The 22,238-nt window shown below is 43.2% G+C and overlaps 1 pseudogene across 1 annotated transcript; it reads left to right on the top strand.

Moving 5' to 3' along the window:
- Positions 1-2,951: 2,951 nt before the first annotated feature.
- LOC143793374 (uncharacterized) lies at positions 2,952-21,469 on the top strand (annotated as a pseudogene). Its single transcript, XR_013220117.1, has 3 exons — positions 2,952-3,143; positions 9,085-9,196; positions 20,235-21,469. The product of XR_013220117.1 is annotated as an uncharacterized LOC143793374 (transcript).
- Positions 21,470-22,238: the final 769 nt, after the last annotated feature.

Below are 22,238 nucleotides of genomic sequence, written 5' to 3'. Positions count from 1 at the left end.
GACACTTGTATCTTTCAGGGCGTCATGTGGAGATTTTCTGCAAAAGAACGGAGAAGATGGAAGTCTGCAGAGACGGCTGTGGATGAGAAAACTCATCATGGGGTCTGGACAAGATGAAGAAAAGAAGGAGAACAACTCCAGAGGCGACGTCATCTATAAGGTACCTGGATGTAAATGTTATTTGTGATACTAACTCATGTTTTATTTATGTTAGGAGCATTAAAGGGGATGTCCAGGTTTGTAATGAGTCTGCAGTCATACTTTGTGACTGCAGACTTCTGAGTTCTCACAGTGCGCACTGCACGCTGTCAGGATTCTCTCGTGCTGGTGATTTACATACATGCAGTCACGTGCTGACTAGACATATGTGGCCTCCGTCAATGAAAATGAACTGAGCGAGGCCGGGCACGTCTAGTTGGAATGTGGCCAGAAGTATACAAATCACATGCTTGTGCTGACATGACTGTCTATCGGCAAGGGAGAATCCTAGAAGTGTGCAGTGCATTAGTTGTGAGAATTTAGAAGCTGCGATGTCAGGACTCAGCTCTGCAGGTTCCAGTAGTCGTCACATGGAGACCTCACTCATATGCGACTTTCATACTTATGGTCCTGTGACAACGAGCTTCTCTTCTGCTTCTCTCAGTTTTTCACTGAACATTAAGAGCATTAGGGAGAGCGGCTCGTGGGTACATGACTGAGTGTGCAAATCGCAAATGTCCTTGGTGAAGGGGGGGGGGAGGCCAAAATGAATTCTTGCCCCTGGTGCCAGAAACCCTAGATACACCTCTGCCGGTATGCTAATGTGAGCGGGGATTACCGGGTCCGGTGAAGGGATGTCTGTGCACAGCACAGTGAGGCAGGGACAGAGAGAGAATGGAGACCCGGAGACTGCCCGTCCCAGTCTACGCCGTAGCATGGAGCCCTCATTATCATAGGAATTTGTCAGTTAATAAATTGTTTTTCTAAAGCATAATACAAAAAGGACTATACAATTTGTTTGAATAAGGAAGTATATGGGTGTAGAACCACTTACTGTTTGGTGTCGTGGGTAGTTGCGTTTAGGTCCTATTTTAAGGCTGTAGTAGGATCTTTGTTGCATATAGATCCTGTTTTTAGAGTTGTAGGGTCTTTAAAGAGAAAAAATATATAAATGTGTGCATTTTTTTATGTAATGTTTGCAAATATACTGAGGTGATAAAATTGTGCGGGTAAGCATTAATTCGCACTGTGTGATCTTACTAGATATATATTCGCAATTTTTCCTGTTAGAGCTGGGAATGGTTGTTCCCCTGGGATTTGACGATCCCCTGCCCTGCTTGAATAGATTTGCAAGCTTAATGATTTATGATCTAAATAAGTATAAATGTAATGAGGTCATTGATGTTAGTTATACTCACTTAGAATGCAGACGAGTAGTAGAGTAATGTAGAGTTTGCGGAATTAAGGTACCGTTGAGCTGGTTAAATGGTGCTGTACTGTGATCAGGGTCAATGTTTCATGTGTATAGGTTCTGATAGATCCTCTCCTGATACATTAAATATATTGATTATGCTGGTTCCACAAGTGATGTGCATGCATGTGAGTTTAGGATGTACTCACTGTTTCTTTAATGGCAGGTTGCCGTAATCGCGGGGGTAATGGGCATGCCGCTGGTGCTGCCGCTGCGGTGGTGTGGTCAGCTATGGCTGCGCCCACCATTCTCTACCGCCACCTCACTACTGCTTCCAGCCGGGGCGCACGAGATTTTCGCGGTCTTGCGGCTCCTGCCACCACATCTTCCCCAGCTGTTGTTGATTCTTCACCAAAAATTTATAATTTGGTATCTTTATGTTTGAAGCATGATATGTGGGGAAAAAGTTGAAAAGTTCCAGGGAGCCAAATATTTTTGCAAGGCACTGTAAATGTCCATACTTAGAAAAAATATGCAATAATAGATAAACATGAGCATAAACAACATTCTTAGTAATAACTATAATACTGTTACATGTAAATGGGGTTAATGAAGTTTTAGATTTCTTGGCTTTGTGAGCAACGCACAGTCGTTGACCTGTTAAATTAACTAGAAAAAGAACACCTATTAATCTGGTAAATCTGAGTATGTAAATGCCAAGTGGGCATATCATTCAAGAAGGATATGGTGAGGTACGTAGTCCCTGTACCGAGCAGGTAGGATACTTTTTTGTACTCTGCTCAGAGCGTCTCAAAGGTACTGTCCATTGACTGGAGATCAGTTCAGGTTCTTTGGTCTCTTCAAGTGGAAGAAACGTTTTCTCTGTTGAGGTAGGAATGAACCGATGATAGCCAGGAAACCCAAATTGTGGAGCAAAGATAAGTTCAGCGAGGCTCGGCAGTCTTTCGGATGAATCTAGAGGACTTTGTGTTCCAGTCAAAGGTGACTTGAGTAGTGGTGTCTCCCTCAGGAGTTTTAGGCGATTTCTATGTACAGTCTAGGGTTTCCAACCCATTTTGGTTATCTCGAACACAACAGACAATGAAAAGGGTATAGCAGGTATTGCATACGGTTCAACTTCCCAAAGTGTATCCAATTTTCCAGTCCGATGGTTTTGGAGCCAGACTCGGTCGCCAATTTGTCAGGGCTTGGCATGAGCGAGTTGAGTATAGTCTTCTTGTTTTCTTCTTCGTGCTTCTTCCATGTGAGAATCAACAATTTTCTTGGCTTACACCATGCGTCTGCGGTGTTCAATCACCCAGTACGTTTGTGGAAAAGGATTAATAGCGTCAAGTACTTGTACACCTAGAGCCAAGTCTGATGTCAACTGGCCTTGTCGGGAGAACATCAGTTAAAATGGAGTATGACCAGTTGAGCAGTAGGTGGTGTTATTGTAAATGTGGACGAGATCTTTCAGAATCTAAGGCCACTCAGTTCCCTTGGTGGCAGAAGCGGTGGGCAGCGTGGCTAGAGTCTTGAAGTCTGCAAAGGTGAAGCTGTGATGTTATGCAGCAATCATGCAGAGTTGGCTCTGCAACAGTTCAGAACTCTCCCCCTCTATGAAGCGGTCTATCAGGATGCCATCCATGTGCTTGTCGACCAGCCGAAGTTTGCAAATAGCAAAGGTGAAATTTGCCGTGTCCGCATCCGAGACACTCAACCAGTGATTCTACAGCCTAGTTCAGAGACCATGGTATGGTGCCGTACTCGACCAGGTATTGAAAATCAAGACTATCAGGCTCTCCTCCAACCAATCCTGCTAGAAGGACAACCATTAGTGAAAGCTGCTTGAAGCATTGTAACTGTCTCCAACGGAAGACTGCCAGTTCGACTGATTAACTTAAGTGACGCACCAGTTAACCTCAACAAATTTCATCCAGTAGCACTCACACAGACTTCCTGGGGTTAATTCCAAGCTCAGGACTTGGAACTCCTGTAATGGTACAGTCTCAAGCAGCCAGACATGCAGGTGAACTTGTGAACATAGCAATGTTACTGAAAGAGGTAACGGTACAGTCCCTCTCTTAAAGGCAAAGTTCACAGTATATTGTGCATATGAAAGTAATGATTCTCTCATGAGACAAGCGAGGTTATGGCCTCTCAGTGCGGCTGGAGCATAGTGGGGTGCTGACGGTGTCATTGTTGTCAGGTTCCTATAAGGTGTCAGGACGTCGCTGTCTATCTCTCCATGGAGGAGTGGGAGTATCTAGGAGGACACAAGGAGGAGATGATGGAGGAGCTCCGGCCTCTTACACCACCAGGTGAGGAGATATATAGTTATTACAGTGGGCTCTGGCTGCCATGTTGATGTCCTGTACAATGTGTAGATATGTTTGTGTAATAATATAATGGAGAAGATCCTTAAAGGGAATCTGTCAGCAGGTTATTGCTCCCTCATCTCACAGCAGCATGATGTTGGCGAAAGAGTCCTCAATCCAACAATGTAACACTTAGATTACTGGGTGCAGCCATTCTGACACAATTAGAGTTTACAGATATACCAAGTAGCAGATCTGAGAAAGCTGCCCCCAACCACACCGTGGTTTCCTATATACAATGTCTATAGACAGTAAGCTGCTTATCGCAGGAGGGGCAGACTCAGACTAGCTTGCAGGTGCTGCTGTGTCCAGCAATGATCAGACGCTGGTACTAAAGCAACAATTGCAAGTAAACAAAATCATGGAGCTTGTTAGGAGAGACATCGCTGAAATCTGTTTTTTAACACCTTCCTCATGCTGCTGTCCTCAAATTACATAGCAAAATCCTGCTGACAGATTCACTTTAATTCCGTCTCTTCACCTCTTCCGCTGTGTATAGTATGATCCAGCAGGGAGTTTTGTGACCATCGCTATTCTGCAGATTTCCACCTCCGCCCTGTAATCCCGAATGCTGATTGGGTGAAGCAGATCACGTGATGTCTGTATGTAATGAGGGATGTGGTCTCTGGATGTCCCGCCCTTTATCAGGGTGCACAGGTTTATTAGCAGCTTGTTTTCCTCGGGCAAAATGAACCAAAAAAAGAGAATTATCAGAGTGAAAAGTAACAAATGGTGGAAGAGGAAAGAAAGCGTCACTGATGAATTGACTCCGATATCGGGGCGATCAGAGAATCATGGAAGTTTAGTTACAAATCACAGCCGAGGTGAGGAGGCCGAGCCCGACCACCACTGAGCAAGACCCAGAAGTACAAGGTGCTCAGTGCTCAGAGACACGGCCGAGGTGAGGAGGCCGAGCCCGACCACCACTGAGCAAGACCCAGAAGTACAAGGTGCTCAGTGTTCAGAGACACGGCCGAGGTGAGGAGGCTGAGCCCGACCACCACTGAGCAAGACCCAGAAGTACAAGGTGTTCAGTGCTCAGAGACACGGCCGAGGTGAGGAGGCTGAGCCCGACCACCACTGAGCAAGACACAGAAGTGCAAGGTGTACAGTGTTCAGAGACACGACCGAGGTGAGGACGCCGAGCCCGACCACCACTGAGCAAGACCCAGAAGTACAAGGTGTTCAGTGCTCAGAGACACGGCCGAGGTGAGGAGGCTGAGCCCGACCACCACTGAGCAAGACACAGAAGTGCAAGGTGTACAGTGTTCAGAGACACAACCGAGGTGAGGACGCCGAGCCCGACCACCACTGAGCAAGACACAGAAGTACAAGGTGTTCAGTGCTCAGAGACACTGCCGAGGTGAGGAGGCCGAGCCCGACCACCACTGAGCAAGACACAGAAGTACAAGGTGTTCAGTGCTCAGAGACACGGCCGAGGTGAGGAGGCTGAGCCCGACCACCACTGAGCAAGACACAGAAGTACAAAGTGTTCAGTGGTCAGAGACACGACCGAGGTGAGGAGGCTGAGTCCGACCACCACTGAGCAAGACACAGAAGTACAAGGTGTTCAGTGGTCAGAGACACGGCTGAGGTGAGGAGGCTGAGCCCGACCACCACTGAACAAGACTCAGAAGTACAAGGTGTTCAGTGATCAGAGACACGGCTGAGGTGAGGAGGCTGAGCCCGACCACCACTGAGCAACACACAAGTGGAAACATCAAGTCTGGCCAAGGAATATCTGATACAGATTGTTCACAGGTTTTATGGACTGATGAGATGAGGTGACTCTGAACAGAACGGATGGACGAGCTGTGGCTGGATCAGTACTGGGCACCATCTCCAGTTCCTCCCAGACGCCAGTGAGGTGGAGGTGGGCACTGCTATCAGTGGGATTATTACAGAGGAGCTTCTTGGACCTTTTCCGGTTGAAGGTGGATCACAATCGCCTCCCAAACCTCCTGCCTGCGATTTGAAGACTTTCTCCCAGCAGTGGACCAGAAAAAAGTCTGTGTCTCTCCAGAAAACCAGTATTGTTCTGCAGGACAAGGCAGCATCGAAATCTCCACTGCTCGGTGCCAAACAAGGCCTTTAAATATGAAGAATAATGACTGTTGTGCACAGGGTACCTAACGCCTCCATCTCTCATAAAACATAACTTTTATTAGTATTTGTTGAAAATAAATTGTCCCTTTTTCTCCAGACTGCTCCTTAGACTTCCAGAGATTGGACCGCCAGCTGGCTGCACTATACTGTTATTAGACAGTACTAGCAGCGGGGATATACAGTCTCCACCACAATCATTAAAAAATGATAAGCTGCTCAATCAGAGGATGTATAAAAATGTGTGTAGATCTGACCTCCCTACATGTTTCACTGACACAACAGCTTCATCAGGGGAATAAAGAGGCAAAGATGAAGCTGTTCTATTGGTGAAACATGTAGTGAGGTCCGTTCTACACATATTGTTATATATTATTTGATTGAGCAGCCCTTCAGTTTATAGTGGTGCGGATTGCAGACCACCACTACTAATACCATCTATCGGTATGTGCACAAGACATCTTTAAGGTGGATTCTGCTCCAAAATAGCGCTAATTAAATGCTAAAAAAGTGAACATGGTCATTTCTATGTAACAACGACTTGCTGTTCATATGTTCAGTCTTTTAACTACTTCAGGTTTCTAAAGACACCAAGTGGTTAAAAGAAGTGAGCGACCATTGTTCGAGAGTTTTCCACTCTGACGAAACTCTATACTTTATAATAAAACGCAATGGAAAGACTAAAAACACATGTGCATCTTTTCAGTTGTTTTTCAACATCTTTGCTTTAAAAACCACTGGTGTTTATTTTCCTTTGTTGAATGGAGTTAAAATAAAGTATCTTTAAGGCTACTTTCACACTAGCGTCGGGCTTGGTCCGTCGCAGTGCGTCGGGCCGAGGTCACCGACGCTAGCGTGGTCTCCGCCGCACAACGGGGGCAGCGGATGCATTTTTCCAGCGCATCCGCTGCCCCATTGTGAGGTGCGGGGAAGTGCGGGGAGGTGGGGGCGGAGTTCCAGCCGCGCATGCGCGGTCGGAAAAAGCGGACCGTCGTGAGCAAAAAACGTTACATGTAACGTTTTTTGCTCCCGACGGTCCGCCACAACACGGCGCAACCGTCGCACGACGGTTGCGATGTGTGTCAATGCGTCGCAAATGCGTCGCTAATGTTAGTCAATGCAGAAAAAACGCATCCTGCAAGCACTTTTGCAGGATGCGTTTTTTCGGAAAAACGACGCATTGCGACGTAATGCAGTTAACGCCAGTGTGAAAGTAGCCTAAAATGCGCATTTAGCAGGATGCAGCAGCCTCCACTGATAAAGGCGAAGGGCAGCACAGGTGCAAACTACTGATAGGATTTTGGGAAGGCTGTATCTCATGGTATGTATTTTTTCAGAGTTTTTTCTATGTTAGCTGTTTTTTTATTTTAGTGGTAGGACTCGCAAGTAATGAGGACCCTTGATGTTGGGTTGCGAGCTTATTAATTTTGGCCAAAATATTAAACCAATACCTCATTTAATGTATGTGTTTATCATATGCATTAATTGTTTGCACTTTATATTATATCATTTTTTTGCGGGATGTGGCCAGGCATCTTTTTGTTGGTTTGGTTTTTGGGGCGTCTGTCACAGTGTGCTGCATACTATGGTGCTGGGCAGCCCGCCTGTTAATACAGGGGTGTCATTAATAGGCTGCATACCAGACACTGTGCATCACACTTACCTGTATGACTGGCGTCCTATGCGAGCTATATCAATGTGTATTTTTTCTACTAGGCAGCCAACCCCTGCAGTGTCTGGCTGGTGTGGGGGTGGCTCTTTTTATCAGTAGTTTGCACCTGCGCTGCCCCTTGCCTTTATCAGTGGAGGCCTGCTGCATCCTGCTAAGTGTGCATTTGTCATCAGACAGGGTTTTGGGAAGGCTGTATCTCATGGTATGTATTTTTTCTGAGTTTTTTTCACTGTTAGCTGCTCTCCATCTTTAAAATGCCAGTAAATAATGGTCACCCCAAAACAATAGAAAAATGCTTAAAAACTATCAGTCTAAAATGTTGATGAAGCGCCCAGAAAACAATCAAAAATGTTAAACAAGAGGCTTTAGGAAAAAATCTCCTGGCATTTCCTAAAGTGTCGTCCTGTAGCTAAACCTCTGCGGGCTCACCTCCTGAAGACGTCGTGTGCACATACAGTGATCCCACAGTATCACGGGTTCTGCTCCACCACAGTGGCCAGTACCTCGCTGTCGGCTCATTTTCTAGAAGAAAAATACGGACAATGAATTTTTCGCTAAAATTAATACAAGTTAGGCCCCTTTCACACATCAGGTTTTCGCCGTCAGTCTAAATCTGGCTTTTTTTTGAAAAAAACAGATCCAGCGAAAGCTGTCGCCGGACCCGTTTTTTTCTCATAGACTTGTATTAGCGCCAGATGGCCTCACATTTCGTCCGTCTTTCGCCGGATCCGTCTGGAAAAAACGTACAAAGTTACATTTTTTGTCTGCGGCAAAAAAACAGACAGCCCCAGATAAGGCGTTTCTGGCTTTTTGCTACAATGGAAGCCTATGGGCACTGGATGACGCCGAATCCTTCAAATGCCGGATTCCGGGTTTTTTTTTTTTTTTTTAACTGCACATGCTCAGATTTTTTTAGTATCCAACTAGCTGGATCAGCTAGTCGGATCTGTCGAAAAAACGGATCCGTCGCATCAGTTTTTCACAATCTGCGACGGATCCGTTTTTTCAACATTCGCCGGATTCAGCCTGACGGTGAAAACCTGATGTGTGAAACAGGCCTTAGTGTTTATGATCGGTGGAAGTTGTATGAATCCTTTGTCCAACAGGACATTTGTAAAAATATTATAATGAGGACTTCCTGCCCGTCCATCTTCTCTCATAGGCCATTGTCCCCATCAGGTCTACACTAGATGCCCTGGGACCCTCATTTATGTGGAGAAGACCACAACATAGAAAAACTGGTTCTGATAGAGAAGTTTCGGGTGTATAGATATACAGGTGCTGTGTAGTCAGTCACTACGTGGTTGTGTCTCCACAGATGGATGCAGGAGGAGAAATCCACCAGAGAGATGTCCCCGTCCTCTGTATCCCCAGGACTGTCCAGAGGAGAATCACAACATCCCGGAGGACAGTCAGGTAGATGACACTGTATATGGAGGGTTTGGGGCTTTTCTGATCCTGTAGTTGTAGTCATTGATTTTGGTGGTTTCTTATTTCCCACTCGTCTTATATTGTACTTATTGTTCCATCTGATGTATCAGGGGGAAGATCTGATTATTATTAAAGTGAAGGATGAAGAAGAAGCGATGACGAGGGGGGATCAGCAGTGTGTGAGTGACAGGAAGGAGGAGATTCTGGGAGATGTTTCCACAGGTATGTAATATATATACACTGTATAAGTGACACATGAGGCAGGAGCTGTACACGGAGTCATGTACAGGGCAGGATATAAGGGAGCTGGGAGCACAGAGACGTCCTTTACAAGGTGTTCTGTGGACTCTCCTGCACCATTTACACGTCCATCCTTCATAGGTGTGTAATATACACTGCTCAAAGAAATGAAGGGAAAACTTAAACAACAGAATATAACTCCATGTAAATCAAACTTCTGTGAAATCAAACGGTCCACTTAGGAAGCAACACTGACTGACAATCAATTTCACCTGCTGTTGTGCAAATGGAATAGACAACAGATGGAAATTATTGGCAATTATCAAGACCATCTCAATAAAGGAGTGGTTCTGCAGGTAGGGACCACCGACCACATCTCTGTACCAATGATTTCTGGCTGATGTTTTGGTCACTTTTGAATGTTGGTTGTGCTTTCACACTTGTGGTAGTATAAGACGGACTCTACAACCCACACAAGTGGCTCAGGTAGTGCAGCTCATCCAGGATGGCACATCAATGCGAGCTGTGGCATGAAGGTTTGCTGTGTCTGTCAATGTAGTGTCCAGAGGCTGAAGGTGCTACCAGGAGATAGGTCAGTACACCAGGAGACGTGGAGGGAGCCGTAGGAGGGCAACAACCCAACAGCAGAACCACTACCTCCGCCTTTGTACAAGGGGGAACAGGAGGAGCACTGCCAGAGCCCTGCAAAATGACCTCCAGCAGGCCACAAATGTGCAAGTGTCTGCAAAAATGGTTAGAAACTGACTGGATGAGGAAGGTCTGAGTGCCCGACATCCACAGATGGGGGTTGTGCTCACAGCCCAACACCGTGCAGGAAGCTGGGCATTTGCCACAGCACACCAGGATTGGCAAATTCACCACTGGCGCCCTGTGCTCTTCACAGATGAAGGCAGGTTCACACTGAGCACATGTGACAGACGTGACAGAGTCTGGAGACGCCATGGAGAGCGATCTGCCGGCAACATCCTCAGCATGACTGGTTTGGCAGTGGGTCAGTAATGGTGTGGGGTGGCATTTCTTTGGTGGGCTGCTCAGCCCTCCACGTGCTCGCCAGAGGTAGCCTGACTGCCATTAGGTACCGAGATGAGATCCTCAGACCCCTTGTGAGACCATATGCTGGTGCCCTTGGCCCTGGATTGCTCCTAATGCAGGACAATGCCAGACCTCATGTGGCTGGAGTGTGTCAGCAGTTCCTGCAAGATGAAGGCATTGAAGCTATGGACTGGCCCGCCCATTCCCCAGACCTGAATCCGATTGAGCACATCTGAGACATCATGTCTCGCTCCATCCACCAATGTCTAGTTGCACCACAGACTCTCCAGGAGTTGGCAGATGCTTTAGTCCAGGTCTGGAAGGAGATCCCTCAGGAGACATCCGCCGCCTCATCAGAAGCATGCCCAGGCGTTGTACGGAAGTCATACAGGCACGTGGAGGCCACACACACTACTGAGCATCTTTTCCTTATCATGAGGCATTTCCAGTGAAGTTGGATCAGCCTGTAATTTGATTTTTCACTTTGATTTTGAGTATCATTCCAACTCCAGACCTCCATGGTATAATCATTTTGATTTACATTGATAATTGCTATGTTTTATTGTTCTGAACACATTCCACTATTCAATGAATAAAAGTTTGCAACTGGAATGTTTCATTCAGAGATATCTAGAATGTGGTATTTTAGTGTTCCCTTTATTTTTTTGAGCAGTGTATGTATACTGTATAAGTGACACATTGGGCAGGAGCTGTACATGGAGTCATGTACAGGGCAGGATACAAGGGAGCTGGGAGCACAGAGACGTCCTCTACAGGGTGTTCTGTGGACTCTCCTGCACCAGTTACTCGTCCGTCCTTCATAGGTGTGTAATAAATATATATATATATATATATATATATATATACAGTTAGGTCCATATATATTTAACAATATATATATATAACAATTCAGATGCAGTTGAAGTTCAGACTTTCAGCTTTCATTTGAGGGGATCCACATTATAATTGGATGAAGGGTTTAGGAGTTTCAGCTCCTTAACATGTGCCACCCTGTTTTTAAAGGGACCAAAAGTAATTGGACAATTGACTCCAAGGCTATCTCATGGACAGGTGTGGGCAATCCCTTCGTTATGTCATTCTCAATTAAGCAGATAAAAGGCCTGGAGGTGATTTGAGGTGTGGTGCTTGCATTTGGAAGGTTTTGCTGTGAAGTAAACATGCAGTCAAAGGAGCTCTCCATGCAGGTGAAACAAGCCATCCTAAAGCTGCGAAAACAGAAAAATCCCATCTGAGGAATTGCTACAATATTAGGAGCGGCAAAATCTACAGTTTGGTACATCCTGAGAAAGAAATAAAGCACTGGTGAACTCATCAATGCAAAAAGACCTGGGCACCCACGGAAGACAACAGTGGTGGATGATGGCAGAATAATCTCCATGGTGAAGAGAAACCCCTTCACAACAGCCAACCAAGTGACCAAGACTCTCCAGGATGTAGGCGTATCAATATCCAAATCTACCATAAAGAGAAGACTGCATGAAAGTAAATACAGAGGGTTCACTGCACGGTGCAGCCACTCATAAGCATCAAGAAGAAAAAGGCTAAAACATCTAAAAAAGCCAGCACAGTTCTGGAAGAACATTCTGTGGACAGATGAAACCAAGATCAACCTCTACCAGAATGATGGAAAGAGAAATGTATGGTGAAGGCGTAGTACAGCTCATGATCCAAAGCATACCACATCATCTGTAAATCACGGCGGAGGCAGTGTGATGGCTTGGGCATGCATGGCTGCCAGTGGCACTGGGTCACTAGTGTTTATTGATGATGTGACACAGGAATGAATTCTGAGGTCTTCAGAGCCGCCATACTGTGTGCTCAGATCCAGCCAAATGCAGCAAACTGATTGGTCGTCGTTTCATACTACAGATGGACAATGACCCAAAACATAAAGCCACCCAGGAGTTTATTAAAGCAAAGGAGTGGAATATTCTTGAATGGCCAAGTCAGTCACCTGATCTCAACCCAATTGAGCATCATTTCACTTGTTAAAGACTAATCTTCAGACAGAAAGGCCACAAACAAACAGCAACTGAAAACCACCGCAGTGAAGGCCTGGCAGAGCATCAAAAAGGAGGAAACACAGCGTCTGGTGATGTCCATGAGCTCAAGACTTCAGGCAGTCATTGCCAACAAAGGGTTTTCAACCAAGTACTAGAAATGAACATTTTATTTACAATGATTGAATCTGTCCAATTACTTTTGGTCCCTTTAAAAACAGGGTGGCACATGTTAAGGAGCTGAAACTCCTAAACCCTTCATCCAATTAATGTAGATCCCCTCAAATGAAAGCTGAAAGTCTGAACTTCAACTGCATCGGAATTGTTTTGTTTAAAATTCATTGTGGTAATGTCTATAACCAAAACTAGAAAAATGTTGTCTCTGTCCAAATATATATGGACACATTGGGCAGGAGCTGTACAGAGTCATGTACAGTATATAAGGGAGCTGGGGTGCAGAGACGTCCTCTACAAGGTGTTCTGTGGACTCTCCTGCACCTGTTACACTTCCTTCCTTCATAGTTCTCGTTCCTGTCACATCTACCACCGACTTCAGCTCTGAACTCTACAGCGATTATTATTTCTATATAATATTTCTCTTCAGTCGTTGTCTGTAAAACAAGATTTAATGGTTTGTGAGGACGAGCGCTGTCCTGAGTCAGATGGTTTTCTCTTCTGTGAAGTCTGTAATATCTTTATGATCGACCATTTTTCGGTTCTTACTACAAAGCATTGTTTTTCCAATATCGGTGGTTTATTTATGGGGTAGATTAAACTTAATAACAGATTAAACTTAATAACTGATAAACTTTTTATGGGAAGAAATAGAAGAAAAACAGCAATTCTGGCTTCTTTTTTTCTTTTAAACCCCTGAAATGTGAAACCATTTGCCATGGTGACGTCGTTCTGTGCAGCGGTATGATTCCGGCCGAACCAGTTGTATCATTACTTGTTATTTCTTCATACAGTGAACACTCATCTCCGCTTTTTAACGGTGCTGAGAAATAAGTGTATAGCACCCCCAGGGTCAAGATTTATCTGGGGTCTCGGCTACCGGGGGTAGCTGAGACCCCAGAGAACATGATTCGGGTCAGTTTTTCCTGATCCCAGTGTTGCGATCGCTGTTATTAACGGTACAACGGCGACCGCAAAAAAAAAAGTAAATTTTCCATTTAATTTCTCTCTCCTCTGATGTGATCGCATCCCCCCGTGAAGTCCCCCTGGCCGCCGCCGTCTTCTTCCGGGAGAAGATGGCGGGCGCATGTGCATTGCGTCAACCAAGATCTGCCGGCCGGCACCCGGCAACAATGGGAAATTTTTCCTATTGGTTCATTTTGATCACTGCGATAGACCCTATCATAGTGATCAAAATTTAAAAAAAAAATAGTAAATCAACCCCCCCCCTCCTTTATCACCCCCTTAGGTAAAAATAATAAAATGTAAAAAAAATTATTTATTACCATTTTTCCATTGGGGTTAGGGTCGGGCTAAAGTGTGAGGTTTGGGCTAAAGTTAGGGTTGTGGTTATGGTTGGGATTACGGTTAGGGTTGGGATTAGTGTTAGGTTTGTGGTTTGGATGTGTTGGGGTTAGGGGCTGTGGTTAGCGGTGTGTTGGGGTTAGGTTTGGAGTTACAATTGGGGGGTTCCACTGTTTAGGCACATCAGGGGGTCTCCAAACGTGACATGGTGCACGCCATTGATTCCAGCCAATTTTGAGTTCAAAAAGTCAAATATCGCTCCCTCCCTTCTGAGCCCTGCCATGCCCCCAAACGGTGGCTTTCTCCCACATATGGGGAATCGATGTACTCGCAACAAATTGCACAACAACTTTTGTGGTCCATTTTCTCCTGATAACCTTGTGAAAATAAAAAAAAATTGGTTCCAAAGTAAAAAAAATTTGTGAAAAAGTAAAATGTTCATTTTTTCCTTCCACATTTCTTTAGTTCTAGTGAAGCACCTGAGGGGTTAATAAACTTCTTGAATGTGGTTTTGAGCAGCTTGAAGGGTGCAGTTTTTAGAATGGTGTCACTTTTGGGTATTTTCTGTTATATTGACCCCCTAGACTCACTTCAAACGTGAGGTGGTCCCTAAAAAATGGTTTTGTAAATTTTGTTGGAAAAATGAAAAATCGCTGGTCAACTTTTAGCCCTTAGGCTGTGTGCACACGTAGGAGATTTTTTGCGTTTTTTTCAGTTTTTCGCTATAAAAACGCTATGAAACCGCGAAAAAAATGCTCACATTAAGCATGCTATTTAATAGAATGCAATCCGCATTTTTTGTGCACATGCTGCATTTTTTTCCTGAGCGGAATCGCAATCCAGAAAAAAACGCAGCATGTTCATTAAATTTGCGGAATCGCGGGGATTCCGCACACCTAGGAATGCATTGATCTGCTTACTTCCCGCACGGGGCTGTGCCCACCATGCGGGAAGTAAGCAGATTATGTGCGGTTGGTACCCAGTGTGGAGGAGAGGAGACTCTCCTCCACGGACTGGGCACCATATAATTGTTAAAAAAAAAAAAAAGAATTAAAATAAAAAATCGTGATATACTCACCCTCTGATGGCCCCGGAGTCCTCCCGCCTCTCAGCAGTGCACCTGGCCGCTTCCGTTCCTATAGATGGTGTGTGTGAAGGACCTGCGATGACGTCGCGGTCACATGACCGCGATGATGTCGCGGTCATGTGACCGCGACGTCATCGAAGGTCCTGCACACAGCATCTATAGGAACAGAAGCCGCTGAGGAGATCGGCTGTCTGCAGGTGAGTATAACCATTTTTTAATTTTTTTTTATTATTTTTAACATTCTATCTTTTACTATAGATGCTGCATAGGCTGCATCTATAGTAAAAAGTTGGTCACACTCAAGTGTGACCAACCTGTCAGTTTTCCAAGCCATGCTACAGATCGCTTGCAAAACGCTAGTTTTCTGTTGGAATATGCATGCCAATTCTGCATGCGATATACCCGCGGCAGGAGCTGCAGAATTGCCACGGAAATTTCTGCGGCAATTCTGCAACGTGTGAACTTAGCCTTATAGTGTCCTAATAAAAAAAAAATTATGATTCCAAAATTGTGCTGATGTAAAGTAGACATGTGGGAAATGTTGACTATTTTGGGTGACACCATTCTCTAGTTTAAGTGTACAAAAATTAAAAGGTTGAAAATTGCTAAATTTTCAAAGTTTTTGCCAAATTTCTGTTTTTTTTAACCCCTTCACCCCCGGAGCTTTTTCCGTTTTTCCATTTTCGTTTTTCGCTACCCTCCTTCCCAGAGCCATAACTTTTTTATTTTTCCGTCAATTTGGCCGTGTGAGGGCTTATTTTTTGCGGGACGAGTTGTACTTTTGAACGACATCATTGGTTTTAGCATGTCGTGTACTAGAAAACGGGAAAAAAATTCCAAGTGCAGTGAAATTGCAAAAAAAGTGCAATCCCACACTTGTTTTTTGCTTGGCTTTTTTGCTAGGTTCACTAAATGCTAAAACTGACCTGCCATTATGATTCTCCAGGTCACTACGAGTTCATAGACACCTAACATGACTAGGTTATTTTTCACCTAAGTGGTGAAAAAAAATTCCAAACTTTGCAAAAAACAAAACAAAACAAAATTGCGCCATTTTCCGATACTCGTAGCGTCTCCATTTTTCGTGATCTGGGGTCAGGTGAGGGCTTATTTTTTGCGTGCTGAGCTGGCGTTTTTAATGATAGCATTTTGGTGTAGATACGTTCTTTTGATCGCCCGTTATTGCATTTTAATGCAATGTCGTGGCGACCAAAAAAACGTAAATCTGGCGTTTCGAATTTTTTTCTCATTACGCCATTTAGCGATCAGGTTAATGCTTTTTTTTTATTGATAGATCGGGCGATTCTGAACACGGCGATACCAAATATGTGTAGGTTGGGGTTTTTTTTTATTGATTTATTTTGATTGGGGCGAAAGGGGGGTGATTTAAACTTTTATATTTTTTTTATTTTTTTCACATTTTTAAAAACTTTTTTTTTTTACTTTTGCCATGCTTCTATAGCCTCCATGGGAGGCTAGAAGCAGGCACAGCCCGATCGGCTCTGCTATGCAGCAGTGATCATAAGATCGCTGCTACACAGCAGATTTGCAGGTGTGCTGTGAGCGCCGACCACAGGGGGGCGCTCACAGCCACCGGCAATCAGTAACCATAGAGGTCTCAAGGACCTCTATGGTTACCTTCCTGACTCATCGCCGACCCCCGATCATGTGACGGGGGTCGGCGATGCGCTCATATCCGGCCGCACGGCCGGATGCGGTAGTTAAATGCCGCTGTCTGCGTTTGACAGCGGCATTTAACTAGTTAATAGCGGCGGGTGATCGCGATTTCACCCGCCGCTATTGCGCGCACATGTCAGCTGTAAAAAACAGCTGACATGTCGCGACTTTGATGTGCGCTCACCGCCGGAGCGCACATCAAAGCGGGGGTCCCGACATGTGACGTACTATACCGTCACATGTCGGGAAGGGGTTAAATAAATAAACGCAAGTGATATCGAATAAATTTTACCACTAACATGAAGTACAATATGTCACGAGAAAACAATCTCAGAATCAGTGGGAGCCATGGAAGCTCCAGAGTTGTAACCTCTTAAAGTGACAGTGGTCAGAATTGTAAAAATAATAACCTTACTCTCCCTTGTTCCCTCCTTCTAAACATTATTCAGAATCTGCTCCCTCCTATTCATCTGTCTCCACATACTCCATGCACTTGATATTTGCACGGGCTGATGAACGGATCCTGCAGCTTTATCTAAAAATCCCTATTGATTACAATTGCTAGACCTGAAATAACCGCACTTTTCACCTATTGTGTCCCCCTGTGTCCTTGTAGATTGCACCTTGCGAGGAGCCGGACCCTCGCTCCTCCTATAACTGTTCAGCTGTCTTACCTTGTATTGCATTTATTGTCTGTATGTCACTGGTTAATTGTCAAGTGCTGCGGACTATGTTGCCGCTATATAAAATAAAATTATTATTATTTATCATATCTAGAGCTGTGTAAGGATTTGTTTTTTTGCAGGACTTCCTGCCGTTTTCAGCTGGGCCATTTTTTTTTGTAAATATGATTTAACATTTTTTATTCCATTTTTTTATAGCAATGATGAACAGAAAACTATAAATTTGTATTTTTCACATCGTTCACCATTCAGCGTTATTGAGAGTCCGCAAAGTTTAGTATTTTGTATCTACTGGCTGACACGGAGCAAAGATACAGTTGATGAGGTCTGTGAGTCGAAACAATTACAGCGATGTCCAAATGATAAAGTTTAGTTTTACATGAGAAAAATACTTTATAAAACCTTTTCTTGGGGTCTTCATACTCTGTTATTTTTTTAATTTGATTTTGTTTTTATTTTCGGAGCTTTGAGAGTTTTTTTTTAATAGAAGCCGTGTTTTATTATCCCTTCTGGGCTGTGTGCATCTTAGGCTACTTTCACACTAGCGTCGGGAACAACCCGTCGCTGTGCGTCGGGCCTAGGTTCCCGACGCTAGCGTGGTCTCCGCCGCACAACGGGGGCACTGGATGCATTTTTCCCACACATCTGCTGCCCCATTGTGAGGTGCGGGGAAGTGCGGGGAGGTGGGGGCGGAGTTCCGGCCGCGCATGCGCGGTCGGAAAAAGCGGACCGTCGGGAGCAAAAAACGTTACATGTAACGTTTTTTTCTCCCGACGGTCCGCTACCACACGCCCAAGCGTCGCAAAACGGACGCGACGTTTTGCAATGCGTCGCAAATGCGTCGCTAATGTTAGTCTATGACGAAAAAACGTATCCAGCAAGAACTTTTGCTGGATGCGTATTTTCGGCAAAACGACGCATTTGCGACGTATTGCAGTTAACGCTAGTGTGAAAGTAGCCTTAGTGACCATTTAGTTATGGAAGGATTGATGAACAGTAAGAAATTCTGTGTTACTCTGGTCATCCAGGGCCTTCTGAAGGTCCCCATTACTGACATCATGGTCCTCTTGTGAGAGGTTGAGCCTCAGTAGAACCGCGATATCTCTATATACTGCAGTAATGTGGTGGTGTTATATAGGATAAGACATCATCTATACAGCGCTGGCAAAAATTAAGAGACCACTGCAAAATGTTCAGTTTGTCTGATTTTTCTCTTTATAGGAATATTTTGAGTAAAATGTAAATTGTTGTTTTATTCTATAAACTTCTGACAACATGTCTCCGAAGTTCCAAGAAATAAATTTTGTATTTATTTTCTGAAAATGAGAAATGATCAAAATTAAAAACAAAACAAACAAACAGTGCTTTCAGACCTCAAATAATGCAAAGGAAACAAGTTCATAATCATTAGGCAACAACAATATTAACTTTTTAACTCAGGAAGAGTTCAGAAATCAATATTTTTGTGGAATAACTATGATTTTTAATCACAGCTTTCATGCGTCTTGGCATGCTTTCTACCAGTCTTTCACACTGCTTCTGGTACAAAAATGTAAGCAGTTCTTCTTTGTTTGCTGGCATGTGACTATCCATCATCCTCTTGATTACATTCCAGAGGTTTTCTTTGGGTTCAGGTCTGGAGATTGGGCTGCCCATGACAGCGTTTTGATGTGATGGTCTCTTAATTTTACCCAGAGCTGTATACTGCAGTAATGTGGTGGTGTTGTATAGGATAAGAAATCGTAAAATTGCCCCCCTTTAAGAATAATGTAAAACAATTTAAAAATTAAATATATTTGGTTCCCCCCCCCCCCCGAATAAAAAAAAAACTTTTATAAACCTTTTAAAATAGTTTTAATAAAAACATCAACTTGTTGTACAAAAAACAAGCCCTGACCTAGCTCCATGGACGGAAAAATAAGAAGGTTACGGTGTCCTAAACAAAATATGTATGTAGTTTTTTTTTTTTATTAATACAAATTGCAGATTTTTTCATCACTAACATAATAAAAACACTAAGTTTTATATCGGTGGAATTGTTCTGACCTGGAGAATCGTGGAGCGGAGTTATTTTTACCACACAATGAATGAACTAAAAACAAAACCCAAAAACACTGGTGGAATTGCAATTTTTTTTCGCCATAATTTCGCTGCACTTGGAATTTTTTCCCCTTTTTTCAGTAAATTGTATGTAAAAAAAATAAATAAATAAATTACAACTCATCCTGGAAAAAAAGTATTTCTTAGTTTTTTAAGAGAATGTGAACATATGATCCTTTGCTTGCACAGATCATACACCATACTACTTGTGTTTTATCTCCGCCAGATATCATTTTCCTAACAGCTGACCTATTTAGCAACTATTTTATACTTAGTTTATGTGTGTACAAAGATGTTGAGAATCACACCTGTAGTTTTTTTTGTGGTAGTTTTCAATGCAATTTTTTTCAGCCAGAACTGTAATTTGGTTCAAAAGAAATGTTCTTTACTTCTCCTTCCTGCTGGATCCTTGTCTGGCTTTGGGTAAAAAAAACAAAAACTGCACTTCAAATTCATCACAATCTGCATGTGTCTTGTTCTTTCTAAGGCTGTGTTCACACGGGGTGTAATTGCAGCAGTTTTGCTGTGCATTTTAAGCAGCATATTTTGTATGTAAAATACGTAGTAAACTGACAAAATGGATGTGATTTCTGGAATCTTATGTGCATTCTAGTTTTTTTTTGTTTCCTTGGGTATTTTAATCATCAATGTATTTTTTTTTTTCAAATAAGCAGCTTGTCAGTTTTTTCATTGTTTTTTACCAATTCAAATGCATTAAAAAATTAATACAAGTGAAAACGCATCAAAATGTCTCAAAAATGCCCATATTGTACTCCGTATTTTTCCTGCCAACATTCTCTGGTCTTTGGTGCAAAAAATTCAGCTGTAATTACACCATGTGTGATCATACCCTAATAGTAACATTATATCTACATTGGATTGTGAAGAAACTTAAAAAGAATCATGTTTACTCTTTACAGAAAATGACAACAAGTCTGAGAGAAGCTTCAGGTTATCGGCAAATTATAAATTAGAAGCTGAAAATACGAAACCACACTCTAAAGAAGAAAATCTCACCAGCTCTAAAGTACATTCAGGATTCAACTGTACAGAGCCAACATATAATCCACCTAATCCTGAGGAACCGTCTTCTAACCAATCTCAGATTGTTAGAAGCAGAGATCAGACAGTAAGCAAAGAGTTTCAATGTGGGCTCTGTGGAAAGCATTTTGCGAGAAGCTCAAATCTTCATATACATAGAAGAATTCACACAGGGGAGAAGCCATACTCTTGTTCAGAATGTGGGAAAAGCTTTAGAAATAAATCAAATCTTGTTATACATGAAAAATATCACACAGGGGAGAAGCCATTTTCATGCTCGGAATGTGGGAAATGTTTTATTTCTAAAACCAAACTTCTTGATCATCATCGAAGTCACACAGGGGAGAAGCCATTTTCATGCTCGGAATGTGGGAAATGTTTTATTTCTAAAACCAAACTTCTTGATCATCATTGAAGTCACACAGGGGAGAAGCCATTTTCATGTCCGGAATGTGGGAAATGTTTTGGAGGTAAATCGCATCTTGTCCGGCATCAGAAAATTCACTCAGGAGAGAAACCATTTTCATGTTCAGAATGTGGGAAATGTTTTATTTCTAAAACTAAACTTCTTGATCATCATCGAAGTCACACCGGGGAGAAGCCATTTTCTTGTTCATTTTGTGGGAAATGCTTTGCAATTAAGTCAAATCTTGGTACACATGAGAGAATCCACACAGGACAGAAGCCATACCCTTGTTCAGATTGTGGGAAATGTTTTTCAGATAAATCAGGTTTAGTAGCTCATCTGAGAACTCACACAGGAGAGAAGAAGCTATATTCTTGTAAAGAATGTGGGAAAAGTTTTTCAGATAATTCCGCTTTAGTAAGTCATACGAAAATTCACACAGGAGAGAAACCATATTCATGTTCAGAATGTGGGAAATGTTTTATATATCAAGCTGATGTTGCAAAACATCAGAGAATTCACACAGGAGAGAAGCCATATTCATGTTCTGAATGTTGGAAATGTTTTATTTCTAAAGCCAAACTTCTTGATCATCATCGAAGTCACACAGGGGAGAAGCCATTTTCTTGTTCGTTTTGTGCGAGACACTTTGTAATTAAATCAAGTCTTGTTACACATGAAAGAATCCACACAGGAGGGAAGTCTTAGGGTATGTCTCCACGTTCAGGATTGCATCAGTCTTTGGTCAGGATTTTATGCAAGTAAAATCCTGACCAAAACTGCACCTGAGGTCACTGGCAGGTCACCTGTGGTGTACCTGCGTGTTTTGCTCATAGTAGCAACATGCAGCGTTTTGAAAAAACGCACAACGCATGCGTTTTCGCGGCAAAAACGCATGCGTTTTTAAACGCATAGTGGAGTCTGGATTTCATAAAATCCCATCCACTATGCTGTAACATCTGGACGCTGCGTTTTTGACGCAGCAGAAAAACGCAGCGTCAAAAACGCAGCGTTTCCTGAACGTGGAAACATACCCTTAGGGTATGTGTCCACATTCAGGATTGCATCAGGATTTGGTCAGGATTTTCCATCAGTATTTGTAGCCAAAACCAGGAGTGGGTGATAAATGCTTAAGTGGTGCATATGTTTCTATTATACTTTTCCTCTAATTGTTCCACTCCTGGTTTTGGCTTACAAATACTGATGGAAAATCCTGACCAAATCCTGATGCAATCCTGAACGTGGACACATACCCTTATCCATCTTGAGAATGTAAGAATCATTTTGTACATATGTCAAGTCTGGTTTACTATCAGAGATTACACAGAGGGGGAAAGGTGTAATTATGTTGAGAATGTACAATGTGCTTTACAGAGATGTTTGATCTTGTTACACATTACAGAATTAAGGTGAAAGGCTGATACATTTGTTTATACGTCAGGAAATGTTTTATTACTAAAGATAGACTACTGAAGTC

The sequence above is a fragment of the Ranitomeya variabilis genome, chromosome 1 (genome assembly GCF_051348905.1).
Source record: "Ranitomeya variabilis isolate aRanVar5 chromosome 1, aRanVar5.hap1, whole genome shotgun sequence".
Lineage (NCBI taxonomy): Eukaryota > Metazoa > Chordata > Amphibia > Anura > Dendrobatidae > Ranitomeya > Ranitomeya variabilis.
Note: the sequence above shows the minus strand (reverse complement) of the source record. Positions and strands in the feature narration are given on the sequence as shown.